The 12,708-nt window shown below is 43.3% G+C and overlaps 1 pseudogene; it reads left to right on the top strand.

Moving 5' to 3' along the window:
* LOC107372711 (NACHT, LRR and PYD domains-containing protein 12-like) overlaps window positions 1-11,138 on the top strand; it is a 43,068-nt pseudogene extending 31,930 nt beyond the window's left edge.
* Window positions 11,139-12,708: the final 1,570 nt, after the last annotated feature.

Raw genomic sequence — 12,708 nt, 5'->3', positions numbered from 1 at the left:
AATTACTGGCACACTAAATTCCAATGGGACTTGAACTCGCCAACTGATCTCCCTTACACGACACCAAACGAGGTGCTTTACTTGATTTGGGAGGGGGGAATAAAAGCAGTAAAACAATAAAACTTTGAACATTACAACACAAAGAGAAAATAAATAATGTTACAGCAATTGCGGAATGCCATCTGCGGGATTCGAACCCGCCGCAACGACCAACCAGTAGGTGTCAAACCATGACTAATGAGTGCAAGCCTTGGCGCTCAGGGACACCCATCAGTATGTGATTGTGAGGCCACAGCACATACGTTTTAGACTGGGTGGGATTCTTATACCCAACAGGAGTCTTCTGCCCGCCTTCTCATTAGAATATGCATAATTTGTGTTTCAGGCACTAGTTAACTAGTGAGCTGCTGCACTGCCACACATGTAAACTGGTGAAATTTCAATTGTTCCACTAGTTAACTAGTGGGCAAAAATGGTCAGCTTGTATGTGTTTTTAGATGTAACTAGTTAACTAGTGAGCAAATCCGCACCTCACTAGTTAACTAGTGAGGTGCAGATATGCTCACTAGTTAACTAGTGAGGTACTAGTGAGGTGCAGATATGCTCACTAGTTAACTAGTGAGCATATCTGCACCTCACTAGTTAACTAGTGAGCAAATCTGCACCTCACTAGTTAACTAGTGAGCAAATCTGCACCTCACTAGTTAACTAGTGAGCAAATCCGCACCTCACTAGTTAACTAGTGAGCAAATCCGCACCTCACTAGTTAACTAGTGAGCAAATCCGCACCTCACTAGTTAACTAGTAAGCAAATCCGCACGTCACTAGTTAACTAGTGAGCATATCTGCGCCTCACTAGTTAACTAGTGAGCAAATCCGCACCCTACTAGTTAACTAGTTGGTGTTTTGGGGCCCACTAGTTAACTAGTGAGCATATCTGCACCTTACTAGTTAACTAGTGATGCTTTTTTGCACCTTACTAGTTAACTAGTGGGTGCTTAAGGGTGCACTAGTTAACTAGTGAGCAAATCTGCACCTCACTAGTTAACTAGTGAGCATATCCGCACCTTACTAGTTAACTAGTGGGCGTTTTGGGGCCCACTAGTGAACTAGTGACACTTATTTTGCACCTCACTAGTTAACTAGTGGACATTTGTACCCTCTCTAGTTAACTAGTGAGCAGTTCCGCCTTCACAAGTTTACATGTAAGTGTCACACTGAAGCCACTACTAGTTTACTAGCTGAGGTTCCTCTGGCCAGCATGTTAACTTGTGTGCCGCATGCAAATGTTTGGGGTGGGATTTTGCAAAATTCCACACTGTGATTGGTTGTCATATTTTATTTTAACATAGTGAGCCAATAGAAAGCCTCAATTTGAGAAATTCTCTGCCTCCTAATTAGAATTCTGTGCAACTAGCTAGCTAGTGTGAATGTAGGCTTGAACTAGTTTACTAGTATACATTTATGTCCTCACTAGTTAACTAGTTTGGACGATGGATGCATCAACTAGTTAACTAGTGAGCCTGCTACAATCAACTAGCTAGCTAGTGAGTCATTAATGGTTCACTAGTTAACTAGTGGCACTGCCCTACTCCAACTACTTAACTAGTTAGGAGTTTTGCCTTCACTAGTGAACATGTGGACACTTTGAACTGTCACTAGATAACTAGTGAGACACAAAAACCTTCAACTAGCTGACTGGTATGCATTTTAGCCCTTACTAGTTAACTAGTGAGCCATTTTTGTGTCACCTAGTTAACTAGGAAGCCAAAATGTGTTCACTTGTCAACTAGTGGGCATTTCTTCTGTCACTAGTTAACTGGTGTGCACATTTTGGCCATCACTAGTTAACTAGTGAGACACAAAAACCTTCAACTAGCTGACTGGTATGCATTTTGGCCTTTACTAGTTAACTAGTGAGCCATTTTGTGTCACCTAGTTAACTAGTGAAGCCAAAATGTGTTCACTAGTTAACTAGTGAACATTTCCGTCTCCCACTAGTTAACTGGTGGGCTCATTTTGACCCTGACTAGTTAACTAGTGAGACACAAATACCTTCAACTAGCTGACTGGTATGCATTTTGGCCTTTACTAGTTAACTAATGAGCCATTTTTGTGTCAACTAGTTAACTAGTGAAGGTCAAAATGTGTTCACTAGTTAACTAGCGTGTACAGTTTGACCCTCACTAGTTAACTAGTTGACCTGTTGACAAGATATCAGAATTAATGCACAAGCGGCTGGCCAAATTGGGCAAAGTTAACAAGTGGGATTTTTACATTCAGTAGTCAGCTAGTACGAGTTTTTGTACCTTACTAGTTGACTAGTAAAAACTAAATGTGTTTTAACTAGTTAACTAGTGGACATTGATCTGTCCACTAGTTAACTAGTGAACACACTGAGCAATACTAGTTAACTAGTAAGATATGAAACATTTTAACTAGTTAACTAGAGAGAATTTAGGCCTTACTAGTTAACTAGTTGACATTTAGGCTGTCACTATTTAACTAGTTGACACAAACATGTCTAACTAGTTAACTAGTGGACAGAAATGGCTTACATGTTCATGACAATTCTGGCTGATATCCTGATATCAGAATAAATGCTCATTTGGCTTGCCATACGCTAACACCACAGGTGTAAACAGCTTTCTAACACATTACAAGGGTTCAATGACTTAGTTCATGTTTCTGTTTTAACCTGCATCCTGTTGGCTTCAGCTCTCTGCTTTTATTCTTTATTCAGGTTGTGGAGCTGCAGATTGTCAGAGATCAGCTGTTCTTCTCTGGCCTCAGCTCTGAAGTCCAACCCGTCCCATCTGACAGAACTGGACCTGAGTGATAACCACCTGTCTGGTTCTGGACAGAAGGATCTCTGTGGTTTCCTGGAGAGTCCAGACTGTAGACTGAAGGTTCTGAGGTCAGTTGTCTGCAGCTGTTGGAGGTTTTTCTGTGTTTAACAAACTAAAATCATTCACTCATGCTTCAGAATTTATTATTAAAACTTTTTTACTCCAAAACTTGAATCTGAACTTTTATTTTTTCAGAACTTTTCAGTTTTTCCAAAAATTAAAATAAAAGTTTTTAGAAGAAAAACAAGTTTCTGTTGCTGCTTGTTTAAAAGTTTCAGTGTTTTGGTCCTCTCACCTACTGATGCAGGTTCAGTGAGGAATGGAAGTCTCTGAAGTCTTCACTGTACCTGATGGAGTCAGAAATGGTGGAGTCGGTCTCCTGAACCTTGATGATGTGTCTGATGCACTGAATGAATGCTAGACTGGATGCTTGGAGGACCACCTCCTTGTAAATGATTGAATGTCTGCAGGTGATCTAGTGCTCTGGTGTCCCTACAGTGCTGGCATGCAGCAGCTGCTCAGGGTCTTTTCTATGGTGAACAGTGTGACCTCATGTTTAACCCTGCAGCTAACGAGGACCAGAAGCTGAACTTTCCATCTTTTATTTAATGAACCAAGCCCTGGATGTGATGAGAAACGTCACATATTTGGGTCCATTCTAAGAAGTGATGTGTGTGATGATGAGGATGTAAAGAGACAGTGCTGTAAGCTGTACATGCAGGCTAACACTCTGGTACAGTAACTGTGGGTTTGTTGTTGGCATTCACAAGGCTGCCACGGCGTCAGATTCGGATAACAAGACTTTGTTTGGGTCAGGCAGAGATAATTTTCCTCTCTGCCTTGAAGTCTGTAACCGATCATTCAAGTCCTCCAGTGAAGTCAATTCAGGTTTTAAACATCTCCACACCGTCCGGTGACCCTCTCCGAGATGACATCCATTTTGCGCACTAATACCGGTAGCGCAGCTAGAATATTGTCCAGCTTACGATTCACCTTGAGTAACGTCCCAGTCTGTGAGGTCTCCACAAAAACGGTGCTTTCCGTGGGCACGGGTCGCCCTCCAATCGCTCCCGTCTTCCCAAATTTCCAGAAAACCAGATATCCTCCCACTCCAATCAGAAGAAATCCAGTGATCATCAGGCCAAACATCCACACATCTTTGACGTCCTCAATGGACAACTGGGAGAGGCATACGATCCTCCATTCTTTCCAGGAATCGAGCGTATACCCCACCGGGTGTGTCCCTTGCGGGCAAGTGGGAGCCCCCTGCTCCGTTCTCATCGTTGAAAAATAAAAAAAAGGGATTTTCAGGAGAAGTGCAGAGAAGCGCTCTGTGGGCCGACAGGACAAAGAGCCTTGGGAAAAAAAGACAAGGGAGCAAAAAGGGAAGCGTCTGTACTCTGCGAGTGCCAGAAGAGAAGAAATTTTACATTTAAAAGTCAAACAACTTTTACTGAATAAAATATTAAACATCCGTTCATCATGTTTTTGTTTCTGACATGATAAAATAATTAAGTTTATTTTAATGATTTAGTTCATGTTTCTGTTTTAACCTGCATCCTGTTGGCTTCAGCTCTCTGCTTTTATCCTTTATTCAGGTTGAGGAGCTGCAGCTTGTCAAAGATCAGCTGTTCTTCTCTGGGCTCAGCTCTGAAGTCCAACACGTCCCATCTGACAGAACTGGACCTGACATGGAACCACCTGAAGGCTCCAAATGTTAAACAGCTGCTGGGTCTTGTGGAGAGTCCAGACTACAAGCTGCAGACTCTGAGGTCAGTATCTGGGTGGAGTGAGTCCAGGCTGCTGTCAGCAGGACTGGACTAAACCCAGTTAGCATCAAAGCAAAGATCCAGTGTTACCAGTAAAGCTGCAGCTTCCCAGTGGCTGTGAGAGGAGAACGGTGACAGGCTTCATGATTGGACACCAAGGAGCCAATCAGAAGAGCCAGAAGCTTATTGTGCTGGTTGCTTCCACATGTCTAGAGACAGTGCTCCTCATCCATCAGATCTGATCTCAGACTGCTGGTTGTCTCGTTTCTACAGGAAACAGCTGATCACTGATCTGTGTCACAGATCTGAGATCAGTCTGACTGCAGCCTGTAAATCACTGGCTCTGGTTTCATACAGCAGGCTTCCATTTTGGAACCATGTGGTCTTTCTACAGAGCAGAACCTCTGCTGAAGTCCACTCAACACATCTGTCCAGCTGTCCTCCTGTCATTAATCTGATCCAGATGTGTTCAAGGACAGCCTCCATGTCTCTGACTCAGAAGCAGATGAGTTGGTGTGTTTAGATGTAGCAGCAGTAAAGCATCACTACATGTTTGTGTAGTAATGAAGCCTTCAGGACTCAGCTGTTTGTTTCCTCTGGAGTCACACCTGCATAGGTAACACACCTGCAGAGGTAACACACCTGCAGAGGCAACACACCTGCAGAGGCAACACACCTGCAGAGGTAACACACCTACAGAGGTAACACACCTGCAGAGGAGGAAACACACCTGCAGAGGAGGAAACACACCTGCAGAGGCAACACACCTGCAGAGGAGGAAACACACCTGCAGAGGAGGAAACACACTTGCAGAGGCAACACACCTGCAGAGGAGGAAACACACCTGCAGAGGCAACACACCTGCAGAGGAGGAAACACACCTGCAGAGGTAACACACCTGCAGAGGAGGAAACACACCTGCAGAGGTAACACACCTGCAGAGGAGGAAACACACCTGCAGAGAAAACACACCTGATGCTAAAAGTCTGCAGGTGTGTGAGCTCCACTCCAACACGTTAACATGAAGTGCTGCTGATGGAGGATGTGCTGCATCACTGACTGAGGCTGATGGAGAGTCTGGAAACAGGAAGTCACCTCCTCTCTTCTTGTCTCTACAGGTAGAGGGATGATGACATTTAACCCTTTGACCAGGAGAGAAGATGAGCTGAGTGCTGATGGTCCTCAGAGGCTGAAGCAGCAGTTTGTGTAGAAACTAGAAACTAGAGACTCCGACTGGATCATGATGATGAATGTTTTATTTTTTTGGATTTTAGAGCAACATCTTCTGCTTCTGTGTTTTATCTCTGGGAGAAAACTTTAAATGATCAATAATTTAAATGTAAAACTTGAACAACAACAATAAGAGCAGCTCCATGGGAGCTTCTTCAGGAAGGAACTGAGACTTTTTTCATCCATTTCCTGTGACCTGGTGATCTCTTGATGTTAAAACAGAAAAGCTGTTAGATGTTTTCTGTCTTTTATCTGCAGATCCAGACTGAATCTTCTAGCTTTTCCATTTACGCTGAACCTCTGTTAGATGAACATCAGGTGTGAAACTCCAGTAATCGTGTGATGAAGCTGAGGAACAGCTAGGAGTTCTGCTTCTGAGGGCTTCAGTCTGTCATCAGGAAAGAGTTCCTCTTCAACCTGGACTCTTCTCCACTGGAACCATGCAGGAGATCTGATGGGGATGTTGTCTCCATCCTGTCTGGAACACACACACACACACACACACACACACACACACACACACACACACACACACACACACACACACACACACACACACACACACACACGCTCAACCTTCTCAGGGTGGATTGATGGTTGGACATGTCCTCTGTAGTTTGTCCTCTCTGGACACTCCTGGTCTGTAGATGTGAGCTGTGTCCACATCTTGTCTGTCTCCACCGTGTCCAGACTGGGACATGGTGGACTTTTTAATTCTGAACAGAAGACGTTTTAAAAATGTCAGCAACCAAATCCAGTCTAATGAAACGATGAAGCAGCAGCTAAAGAACTACAGAAGAGCTCAAAGCTGTCATGAGACTAAAAACACAACTAGAGACAAACGCTGAGAGGAGGTGAGAGCAGGAAGCAGAGGTTACCATGGAAACGCTGAGCTGATGTTTTATTACTGGGATGGATTCATGTGACCAGTTCTTCCTTTAGTGGAGAAGATCAACAGCAGCTGGAACAGAAGCATGTCAGAGATCAGATGATGTCACAGATCAGATGATGTCACAGATCAGATGATGTCACAGACCAGATGATGTCACAGACCCAACAGGTGAACTTCTACTGAAACTTGCCATCTGGCTCTAAACATAACTCATTTTTATGAACTGTTTTTAGTGGTTGAAGGTTACAACAAGGTTATTGTTGTTGTAACCTTCAGTTGTGTGTTCACCTGTAATCTTGTTATTATTTTTCTTTTCTCTAAGTCTTTGTCCTGCTGTAGCAAGAGAGTTTCCTCACAGTGGGATTAATGAAGACGATCTAAAACCTCAAAGGGACGTGTGTTTCTGCTCCTCTTTGTTATGAAACATCTTCTGACTGCACCAACACAACACCAGATCAACCACCACGGTCTGTTCATATCTACACAGCTCTGATCCAGATGTTGTGAGTGGAGCAGATGTGCTGTGGTAACAGTAACAGCTGTGTTGGAGATGACTGACACCAGCGTAGATGATCCTGCTACACAAACATTTACTGTTACTGCTTCATGTCCACGAGGCTGAAGCAGCTTCACATGGCAGCTTCTGCTTCAGTTAAAGGCTCCTTCCACACACTTGTGTTCATCCTTTGATCAGAGCTGCTTCTAGAACTACAACACCTAGACGCTCACACCTGCTCTCAGATCTACAAGCAGAATCAGGAAAAGGCTGTTTCTGAGAGTCTAACCTGAGGGTCTTACATGGGATAAATGTACATGTGAATGATGTGAAATGATTTTCTCTTCTCTAATAAAAGCTATGAGAGATAAAACATGTGAACCTTCAGATTCTCTAGGTGGACATCTTCTCTAACATCTTCCCTCTGACTGGTTTCCAGTCCAACAGCTCAGGCTGCTGCTGGAACTGAAGCAGCAGGTGGAGCAGGAGGAAGTCTCTGGAACTAAGACAGGTCTCTTCTTGGACCAATGAAAAGCAACCTTCTACTTCCTCCTTCCTCTCACGTCTGCCGAGCAAAGACATTTAAACAGTTTCTAAAAACTCCAGCAGTTCACTGAGATGTGGTGATGATGTCATCCTCTGAGGGTGATGTCACACCAGAGGTGACTAGAGGTCTGTTTCATGGTTCAATACAGCTGCACTCCACTCCTGCAGCAGTGCATGCTGGGTGTTTTTTTTATCAGAAGTGGAATGCAGCCTCTTTTCCTACTCAGTCAGGTGTATTATTAGCATGTTGGCCCACAGCCAGCTGCTCCTTTAGCGCACCAGGAGGAGTGTTCAGACCTTCAGCCTCCATCTTTGAACCAGCAGCTGTTGTAGTCTGGTCCGACTGCTTTTTGCTCTGAGCTACAAACCAGTTGTCTGTCAGCAAAACCAGTCCAGGTTCAACTTCCTTCCTTGTGACTCCATTCTGATCATTTCTGATCAAACTTCACTTCTTCAGTAACAGGTTAGATTTTAGGGGTTGAGACTTTTTTCCAAAGACAAGAACAGAGAAGTAATTCACTAAACCAGCAGAAATAATAAAAAGGTTGTTTTACATCAACCCAACCTGCTTACATGTGAGCTGAACTCATCCAGGCTCAAACTAAATCATCTCTTTAGAAAGTCTTTTCTGTCTGCTCTAACTACTTCTGCACCAACAGCTCCCTCTGCTGGACGGAGACGTCCTGAACTCTCTACCAGAAAAGCATCACAGGCGTCAAACTCAGGCCCTCGGGCCAAATCTGGCCCACGGTAGATTTAGATTTGGCCCACTAGATCATATATCAAATATGTATTAACTGGCCCACCGGCTAGTGTGCCACAAAGACTACAAATCCCATAGTGCTTTGCTGCATTAGTGCATCAGTCAAAGCGCCCCCTCCTTTCGGTTTACAGTCATTAGCATCTATGCTAGCGCAACATTACCCTCCTCAGTCTGGCTGACTGATGAACACACTGATATAATCTGGTTAATCCAGATTTTGTCTTTATGCAGAAATAAGTTTGTTTCCAGATGAAAAGGTTCAACAGTACATATCTGTAGATTAGAGCTGAGGAAAATAATCAAATAATTGATGCATCGGGATGCGGACATAAACGATTCTGCATCGTAGAAGAGTACGCCATAATCGATTATAGTGGAATGTAGCTTTGTTTTTTTAATGGCAGTACCAGCGCTGCATCCAAATCTATCAGAGTGAGCGTCCTCCACATTCTCCACAGAGAGAGATTCTGTCCCGGTCCATCAAGTGAAACAACTGTTGTTTACCAAGTGGTTCCGCCTTAATGTGGTACTGCAGGGCTGAGCCTAGAGTTGTAACCTGAGACTGAACCGGAACCGAATCAGCCCGACCGGTTCTGTTGGATTTGGGCCGTGAATTAAGTTAATTGAGCGGGTTGTCATGTGGCGAGCGATGTGGCGCGCTCCGCTCGCTCGATCAGCGACAGAGAGAGAGAGAGAGAGAGAGACTGTCTGCTCACGCAAGAGAGAGAATCGGAGGACGCTCCTCCAAACTGTTGCTCCAAACACGCGTTATTTTCATAATTTATTTATTATTTCTCCTGGAAGCGCTCAGTCAGACTGCTTGTTGTAATGTAGGGAGATCCGGTCTTGGGGAGGGGGCGGGGTCAATGACGGCAGCTGCAGCGTAATCATCTGTCTCTTTTATTTAGGGACACGGAGAAGTTAAAAGGAGAGAGAAATAGAAGATAGAAGTTTTTGTTCCATTTTATTCTTTTGTTTCATGATGATAAACTGATGTTAAATTCATCTTAAAGAGAAACTGGGAGGAAGCTTTGGTCCATTTTAGGTTACAGGAGGTCTTGTCTCCTATCTGCTCCTCCAGAGACAGCATGGACATGAGGGCCACATGGACATGAGGGCCACATGGACATGAGGGTTACATGGTGCGGGTCACACAGGACAGGTTAGTGGAAAGGTTTGTAGTTAGCTGGTTAGTGAAGGAGATTCATCAGCTGGGTAATTTAATCCTAATCCAGCCCACAGCCTTCTGCTGGTGTTATTATCAGAAAAAATAAAACACACATCTTAAATATTATTGGAAGTGTAGAATTTGTTTTATGTTTTATTATTTTCTGCATCAAACAGAACTTGATTCATTCTCCAGCATTTCAGAAATGAACCACTGGGTTCAAATAAAATAACAAACTAAGTAAAACATTTCATTTGGTGTTATTTCTGACACCCTTCAACTGTGGCATAAATATTTGACTCTAGAGCTGCTCAGAGACATTAAACACTCACATATGAACCCATTATGTATTTTATTATAACATTATGTGCCCTGAAGTTTTTCAGTACTTTTTTAGATTTTGTGAGTTTTTGCAAAGCGTGTTTTTCTCAGCCTGAGGCCTGGTGTTGAACGAGGAAACAGATTGTTTTACTTTGTTAAATCTTCTTAAATGTTTAAAATGTTTTGTCCTAACCTGTTGTGAATGGAGAGCTTTTGAGGGATGGCAGGTTGTGTCACTTACGGTTTTTGATAAAAAAAAAAAGCAATTATCTGACATCTTCTATTTATCGATGAAAACAAATCAATATAAAATAATCGTGATGCATTGGGATGCATCGGGATATCGAATTGAATTGAATCGTTGACCCAATAATCGTAATCGAATCGAATCGGGAGACAAGTGAAGATTCACACCTCTACTGTAGATGTTCATGTTTGTCGTCTGTTTTAATAAATACTGAGTCAGTCCGGCAACTCCGTCCCAGATTTTCATTCCAGCCCAGTTCTAATGTGAGTTTGACCCCACTGATCCAGATGTGTGAAAACCTTTCAGCAGCACATCTTAAACTCACTTTCCATGACTTTGTTCTGTTTTTACACTGCACAGTGAAACAACTGTTGTTTACCTTGAAGCTGACATGTTTTAGCGACTCTAGCCATCATCAGAGTTAGCCGCTGTTGGTGTTTCCGCGGGCAGCAGAGGACGATGTCGCCCTCTGCTGCCCGTGTCCTCCTTGCTGATGACAAAGTCCCATGTGTGATCCAATGTGCTACTCCATCGTCTCTTCGTGGTTTTGTGTCCACGTCTCCTTACTTCTATCACTTCTTTGATCCATCTTTTGTATATTTGTTGTCCTGATCCGTGTTCTGTCCCGGTCCATCAAGTGAGTTTTCCCTTGTGCAGTGGTCGGTTAACTGATTTCTTTATTTTGCTTTCTGCTTCTTGTTTGGCGGCTCTTGTGTGCCTTTGACTTGTTTCCCTCTCGCACTCTTTGATGGTTTATTTTTAAGGTTCCGTCTGTCTGGTTATTTTCATGTCCATGACCGTTATGCTGTTGTCTGTTTCGTCTTCATTTGTAAAATTTATGTTGTTGGTGACGTTGATGCTATTCAGGTGTTTTGTTAGTGTCTCCGTTTGTCCTGTGAGAATGATTTCTAATGTGTTATCATAGACCCCCCCCCCCCCATCCCACACACACACACGTTTTAAGATGACACAATTGGATGCCCTCCCCCTTCCACATTTAGACAACAATCACACTTAGGGATGGGTACCTTTGACATTTGAATCGATCCGGTACTAATTCCCGGTACCTACGAATCGATACCGGTACTTAACGGTACCAATTTTCGATACTTTTGAGTGTTTATTATTTTAATTCTCTTTTATAATTAAATGTATATTTTTCTCAATATATAACAATATTTGATAAATATCACGATAAATAACATTCAACTGTTTGTATTTTAACATCGTCCTTGTAGTTTTATAAGCTGATAATTAAACTGAAGCAAACATCTTTACTGTGAACTAAATTTGCTGTGTATCTTCATTCCTTTTGCCGTCTTTTTTTCATTTGATTTTTCTACTGGGAAGTTAGAATTTCTGAGGAGAAAGCGAACGCACCATTAGCTGATAACAACGGTGGCAATGGAAGCTAACGTATCAAGCTAACGTTATCTTTAACAGTTTATTTAACTGCTGGAGCAGATTAAAACGATGATGCCTCACACTTAAAATGTTGTTGCTGGTTTCATCTTCACCCAATCACCCGTCGCATTTAGTAAAGTGAAGCCAAACTTTAGAGCGCGTTCATGTTCTAGTTGGAAATTCGGAGTTCTGAGGAGAAAGCAAACGCACCATTAGCGAAACGGAAGCTAACATATCAAGCTAACGTTATCTTAAACATTTTATTTACCTACCGGAGCAGATTAAGATGGGGATGTCTCACTTAGATCGTTGTCTGTTGCTGGTTTCATCATCACCCAGTTACCCATCACATTTAATGAAGTGGACCCAAGCGTTAGCGTGCATTCTTTCTACCATGCTGCTCTGTTTACAACTCGCTCGCAGCGACCGACGACGTAACGCTCTTGCGTATGCGCAGCTGTCTTGGCAAGTTCTCGTTATGAAGGACGGGTACCGAAATGAGGCAACGTTTGAAACGACGTGAATCGGTGCTCGGTCGGTACCTTAAAAAGTACCGAATTCGGTACCCATCCCGCGAGCCTTGATGCTCAGTTCAGATTTTTTGAGTGAATCGGATTTATTTGTGTGAGTTTTCACACTTTGACTTAAATGTGACATCAAACTTTCTCCAGTGTGAACGCTCCACAGCCTCAAAGTGACCCGCTTGTGCCGAAGACCAGAGTCACCATCAGTGCAGTTGGGACCAGGAGAGGTGGAGTTGTGATGTGAAAGCCTGCACTGACAGTTCCTCCACAGGATCAGGACCGCACCTGTCCTCCGCTTACTCAGTGATGTAGGAGATGGATTTAACACTAGATTTACTAAACCTGCTCACATTTGTGTGAAATCCAGGACCTGGTTGATCTCTGATATCTGGACATGCGTCACCAAGAACTGCGCTGAGAGTTTCACTCCAGGAGAACACATGGCCATTGATGAACAGCAGTTCCCTACCAAGGTCCGTTGTCCGTTCACCCAGTATAT

The sequence above is a fragment of the Nothobranchius furzeri genome, chromosome 12, assembly GCF_043380555.1.
Source record: "Nothobranchius furzeri strain GRZ-AD chromosome 12, NfurGRZ-RIMD1, whole genome shotgun sequence".
NCBI classification, from domain to species: domain Eukaryota; kingdom Metazoa; phylum Chordata; class Actinopteri; order Cyprinodontiformes; family Nothobranchiidae; genus Nothobranchius; species Nothobranchius furzeri.
This window is presented reverse-complemented; position numbering and strand designations above follow the sequence as displayed.